A 7,022-nucleotide genomic window follows, 5' to 3' on the forward strand; every position below is an offset into this window, starting at 1 on the left:
TCAGCAGATATTAATCTAAGCTACTACGAGGGTTAGTACACACCTGTTATGGGTTGAAGTTGAAACGTTTCCATAATCAATATCCTACGATAACCACCACCTGTCACTCAAACTTAACTAATCCAATATCAATATATGTAAATCCTAAGTACCTATTAGGGGTATTTTAGTCATTTTATCCTATAAGGGTGTTTTGGTAAATCTACAAACCAAGGGTATTTCAGTAATTTTGTAAACCAATGGTATTTCTATAATTTTTAGAAAGTCAAGGGTATTTCTGTAATTTTGTAAATCAAGGGTATTTTGGTAATTTTACAAATTGAGGGTATTTTGGTAATTTTACAAACCAGTGGTATTTCGGTAATTTTACAAACTAAGGGTATTTTGGTAATTTTACAAACTAAGGGTATTTTGGTAATTTTACAAACTAGGGGTATTTTGGTAATTTTATCCTACAGGGGTATTTCAATAATTTGACAATCGAGGGTAAAATAGTAATTTTTTAAACTGAGGGTAAAATGGTAATTTTGTAAATCGAGGGTAAAACGGTAATTCTGTAAATCGAGGGTAAAATGGTAATTCTATAAATCGAGGGTAAAACGGTAATTTTGTAAATCGAGGGTGAAATGGTAATTCTATAAATCGATGGTAAATTTATAATTCTACAAATCGAGGGTATTTCAGTAATTTGGTAAACTAAAGTATTCTAAACAGAAATAACAATACGAATGGGCCTAAAGCCTATTCTCGGCCCAAATGGGTCCACACGCTCGTGTGGCCCTTTTGGCCCAAATCTAGCCACAAATATGAGATTCACCTAGCCTAATCCAATATTTACTACACAATCAAACAACTTATCCAATTGGGCCCGTAGGCCCATTAGGCCCACATGATCCCTTTCAACCCATCGCGGCCCGAAGTAGCCATCCTACAGCTAGAGTAGCGAGAAAATACACACCGATAGGAGACTGGAGTTAATCCACGCTCCGAGCACTTTTAGCCAACGCCCAACCCAAACGAGCACGCTATATAGCGAAAGGGATCAGCCAAGAAAAGGTACCTTTACTCTCCTCATGGTTCCCTCTATTTAAAGCCAGCTTCGCATCCACTCTTATGTTAGCTTCCCGATATGGGATCCCTCCAACATCAGAGTTTAAATTCAACACCAACTCTTGCCGCCCCTTGTTAGCAAATTAAATGCTCCTTGCTTGCCATGGGATTCGAACCCATGCCTCCCCTCAGATGCTCCACACGCTACTTGCCACTAAGCCACAAGGCTTTTTGTGTCATATTTTATCCCCAATTAATTATAAGGTCTAAAGGCTAAAGTCCAGGTTCCCTTAAAAAAAACTAAAATAAATTGCAAGAGCCAAGGCTTGAACCCAGGCTCTCATACAACCTTAATGAAGCCACAACCACTAGACTACAAGCTTCCTTGTGTCATTTATTTAACACAATAATTTAAAAACCCTCATCCAAGCATCTAGGTTTTTTTTCACTTAATACCAAAATTTTTGCTAAAGCCCAAGTTTGAACGCAAGATTTCTCTAACACTTCTCAGGGCCATTAACCACCAAAGTAGACATTTAACTGTGTTATTTCATTGCACAATTAAATACCTATATACAACCTCCTTATGGACCCGCACTCAAGGCCCAATACTTCTAGGCCCAAATTCGGGGTGTTACAATTCTACCCCCTTAAAGAAATTTCATCCTCGAAATTTTCCACTCTCAGACTACACCACCACACTTCCACTGCGCACTCTGATACTAATAATACTAACATACACCCAAAACATTTGTCCATCGGAGCGGATAGATTTCATATGCAACCAATTTCTACATTTCCAGAACATACACCAAATAAATACTAAATCTAAATTCAAGCGTTACAGTTTACTCTAACTAGAAAGTTCCAGTATAGTGCTACTATCTATAGTGGTTTCTCAATATAGCATTTCAATCTATAACAGTAAATAGAGTTAGAGAACTTACAGATTTGGTGCCGGAGACTCGGTGTGCCACACTTCCAATAACATCTTTCCATAAACAAGCCAAGTTTTGTTGATAAATTTCAAAACAAATTTTTAAAAAAAACCCTTTTCAAACCCCAATTTCAGAAAAAGAAAAAAAAACAATAATAATTTTCTGCTACCCATACCCCACCCGAGTTTTGTAACCTGGCTCTGATACCACTAAATGTAACACCCCAAACCCGGCCCAGAAATTATGGCCGGATCCGACGTGTCACATTAAAGTTTTTTAAGAAAACCCATACCTCTTTCAACGACCTTCTTAGTGTTTTAAAAGATAGTCTTTGCTAAGTTAATAAAGTGAATGGAAGCTGTGCACCATATAGGTATCCAAAATAGAAGAGGTGAGCCTAGAAGGCTGCTTAAGTACCAAGCTCTTGATTGGATCCAATCCTAGACATGCCCACAACCATTGCCACACTTTAGTGCTAGGTTAGGTTTTGAGAAAAACGAGTTGGAATTCATTTAAATAGATTTTTTATAAATAGATTAATTGTATCGTTGCGTTATTTTGAAAACAATTATCATTTTGGAAACGCGCCCTAAGTCTAACTCATATGGTTATCAGAAAAATATAGGGTATAAGATAAAATAATCCCAGAAAAATAATTAAAATGGCCTTATTACAACCCAAAACCAAATAATAATATTAATAAGATAAAACTTATAAAGAAATAAATCGGCTACTTATTGCAATTAAAAGAAACAGAAATAGTAGTGTGGCCATCGCTGAGTCCCTCGCAGCTCCAAACCATCTAAGCTGAGGGATTACCTGCACAGTTAGAAACGGGGTGAGTTTACGAAAACACAGTGTTTAAATCCCAATAACAAACAAATAGTAAATAACATGGTATTAGTACAATCTGGGCCAAAGCCCTATTTAGTCTTGACATATACTAAGCCGAAGCCTTTCCATAAATTATATCACTGGGCCGAAGCCTTTTCATAAATCTTATCACTGGGCAGAAGCCTTTTCATAAATCATATCACTGGGCCGAAGCTTTTACTGTAAACGGTATGGCCCTTAAGCCCATTTCAATATCACATGTAATGTCAATAGATGTATGCAAGTCCATTTCAATATCATATGTAATGTCAATGAATGTAAGCAAGCCTATTTGGGGAGACTACTCGACCCACCATCCGTACCAACCAAGCTCTCCATGTGGGGAATAACTCAACCCACCCAACCAAACTCTCCACTGGTAGCATAGCTGCTTTATCATATAACTGGAGGCCTAGCCTCTTTTAATAACTAGGGCAAAGCCCTTTCTGATAAACTGGGGCAAAGCCCTTTTCGGTAAACCGGGGCAGAGCCCTTTTAGCATTTCTTCCATCAATATAACCCATATCCCATGCAATATGTCATGTATGCAGAATGTCATGCCTATATTTGAATCAAACAATCACATTCAAGTCATTTATATCACCAACATATATTCACAATCAAATCCGTCAACCACACAGTTCAAGTCAGTCACTTGCCCACAAGGGCAAAACAGTCATTTTTCATATTATAAGGGTATTTTCGTAATTTTACCAAAATAAGGGTTTTCCATGTTCATTACAATTGTCAATATTTCCGAGTGTTTAAACAATGATCTTTAACCCACTTATCAAATTCGGGCTTGTAACGTCCTGATTTTCGGATTTATTCGCGGTTTTCAATATTTTGTAAAGATTTTAAAACCTTGCATTTGGATGTGAAATTAATGTTTTGAGTAGGTAAATGGGCTTATAGAAGGCCCATGTGTTGGCCAAAACCCGGTTGAATTTTTGAATTTTTGGACTTAGGAGTTAGGGGTTTTGGCTAAATGGCCCTTGTATAGATTTATGGGTAAATGGCATGACAAAAAGAGCCTTAGTAGAGTGGTAAGGGTGACGCCACTAGGCTTCTAAAAAGGTGGCGTGTGGAGCATTGGGGAAGGCATGGGATCGATTCCCAGTGTTGACAAATAGATGCATTTATTTTTAAGTGCTGGAGGGGTAAGTGTTGTAGTCCAAGAGGATTCTGCTAAAGGAAAGTTTGAATCAGTCTAAATGCTTGAATTAAGGAGTGATAAGGGGAGAGATTTAAGGGATTGGGTGAGAGACTGAGAGTTGGCCGAATTTAGGGAATTGAAGAGGGAAAATTCGGCAGAGGGTTTAGGTTAATATTTCGGCACCTAGGGCTTTGTGAGGTGCCGTTTTCTTCTACTTAGGCACCACAAGGGTTTTCCTTTTTCTCTCTTTTCCTTCCTAGCCAAAACTTTCACCTATCCTGTTCTTCTTTCTCTACTTTCTTCTCCAAAGCCGTCCATCAAACCTTCTATTCATCAGCACCTTTGCCGAAGTCACAAAAGCCGAAATCCTGTGATCACTGGTTGTGCCGATTTCTTCAAAGACAGGTCCTTCTATGTTCTTTTGTTTTTTTAAATCTACGATTATCTTTTCTTAATCCTAGATACCTGACGGCAATTCTACTTCAAGGTCATAGCCTCATATCGTCATCTCCTTCACCACCCAAAAGCCGAAAGTACCATTGGTTTAGGGGCTTATAGCCAAAACTTCTTCAACCCTTGGATTCGGGTTTTACCATTGTTCTAAGGATAGATCTGCACTGGATTGCGTGGAAATCAAGTAGGAGTAAGGGGTAAGTACTTATCATCTCAGATCTGTTCTTATTTTACGATGTTAGGAAAAGCCGAAATCCCAAAAAATTAGGGAGGCTATCGATTTGAGCATAAGGCTTTAAGGGTTTGTAACTGATGTTTTCTTTCGGTGATTAGAGTCTTCTTAAGTGTTGGATCAAAAGCGTGAATCATTGGAGCAATCAGATTCAGAACTAGCTATCGATTTTGGCAAAAAGGTAATGGTTCAAAGGCTTTTTAGGAACATGGTTCGACTTTGGTTGAGCAAGTTTTGGGTTTAGTGATTACGGTTTGTAAATAAGAACTGTGCTAATCAATTGTAGGACATCGAAAGGGATCTTAGTAGCAGTCGTCGCGAATCAGGTGTGTACCGAACACCCTTTCTTAGTTCAATTCGGCAAAAGCCGAAATGCCGAAATTCTGGCATTTCATGGGCTTGTGAGTATGCGAATGCTCTCAAAGACGTAGAGTAATTGTTAGATCTAGCACCGCAAGGTGGTAAGTAAGTTTGTGTGACGTCTTAACGTACTTCGGAAAAAGAGGGCCTCGATGGGCCAAAACTGGGCCCAATGGGCTTACGGACCAAAATGGGTAAGAGATGGGAAAATTAGCCTGTTAGTTAGATGGTGGAACCAAACTGCATAAAACTGTTGAAAATTACTGAAGTAGCTTGCGTAGTTGCTAAGCTACGAAAATTACCCCTAAAGAGCAAAATTACCGATATACCCCTAGGGTTTAAATTGGCTAAACTGCATGATTGATTAATACTGTATTTTACATGATATGCTTTTATTAATATCTATTGCATGGGATTGGGGTATTGATGGAGGAAGTATTGAAAGTGGTTCATCCACGTACTGGAGGCTTTGCCTCAACTTACTGATATTTGAGCAGCGTTGCTGCAACTGTGGAGTGTAGGGCTGGGTGGGTTGAGATATTCCCCACATGGAGTGTAGGGCTGGTACGGGGGCAGTGTTGCGGTTGGTGGGTTGAGTAGTCTCCCCAGATGGGTTTGCATGCATTACTACTATTGTTACCTATGTTACTGAACTGGGCCTATGGGCCACACTGTTATGTAAAAAGGGGCTAAGGCCTTGCTACTGTATTATGAAAAGGGCTTCGGTCCACTATGTACTGTGATCTAAATAGGGCTTAGGCCCAATGGGCTCGAGCTGATTTAGGCTTTGGATGGGTTTCTGTATACACTGAGTTTTCCCAAACTCACCCCATTTTCTTCCATCCTTGCAGGTGAGCCCTAGTTGGTGGACTTGGAGCTGGGCAGGATTCAGAGTGGCCACACGTTTCTGCAAATTCATTTTTTTCGGTGAACTAGATTTTCCATATTCTTCGTTTATGGTTTTGGGTTTTTTTTGTAATAAGGCCGCTAATTATTTTTATGGTTTGGGTTGTTTCTTTATTATTTAATCCTATTATGATAAAACTGATCTATGATAACTAACGAAATAGATTAGCTCTAGGACGAGTTTTCAAAAACATTAAGTGATTTCAAAATAACACGAATACAAGTAAGACTTCCGCTAAGAAAACGTTTTCAACCTTAATCATTTTCTTAATATGGACATAACCAATCGGTTTTCTCAAAATTACACGAGATATTAGAGTGTGGCAATGGCGGTGTGCATGTCTAGGATTGGATCCGAAGGGAGCTTGGTACTTAAGCAGTCCGACGGACTCACCTCCTCTTCTTCCTGGTTTCCTACCTGGTGCACAGCTTCCATTCACTTTAACCTACTTTTAAAAGTGTCTTTTACAACACCAACTAAGTTTTCCAACTAAGTAATACGGAATGTTTTGAACGCTTCGATGTGGCGCATCAGATCCAGTCATAACGTCTAGGCCGGGTTTGGGGTGTTACAGGGCTTTTGGGCCTAAAACCCCTAATGGGCCCTGCGAATGCTGATTTAGCCCACTAAGCCTGCTTAACCCAAAATTTACAACAATACTAACAGTGTTAACATGCAACTTTCCATTTTCTATCAATTTTACCCAAATGGGCCCAAAAGCCCATTTGGCCCAATTCCTGCCCATTGAGGCCCAACTTACCATCTGTACAAAATTGAGTTCTTACCCGTTCTATCGATCCAAACTCTGATCTTATCATATTTATCGCATCTATACCCACACACAACATTACAAGTTCTCGAAATGTCGGTATTTTAGCATTTCGGCTTCTCAGCAGATATTAATCTAAGCTACTACGAGGGTTAGTACACACCTGTTATGGGTTGAAGTTGAAAAGTTTCCATAATCAATATCCTACGATAACCACCACCTGTCACTCAAACTTAACTAATCCAATATCAATATATGTAAATCCTAAGCACATCAGTCATACG

This window comes from Gossypium hirsutum, chromosome A07 (genome assembly GCF_007990345.1).
Source record: "Gossypium hirsutum isolate 1008001.06 chromosome A07, Gossypium_hirsutum_v2.1, whole genome shotgun sequence".
NCBI classification, from domain to species: domain Eukaryota; kingdom Viridiplantae; phylum Streptophyta; class Magnoliopsida; order Malvales; family Malvaceae; genus Gossypium; species Gossypium hirsutum.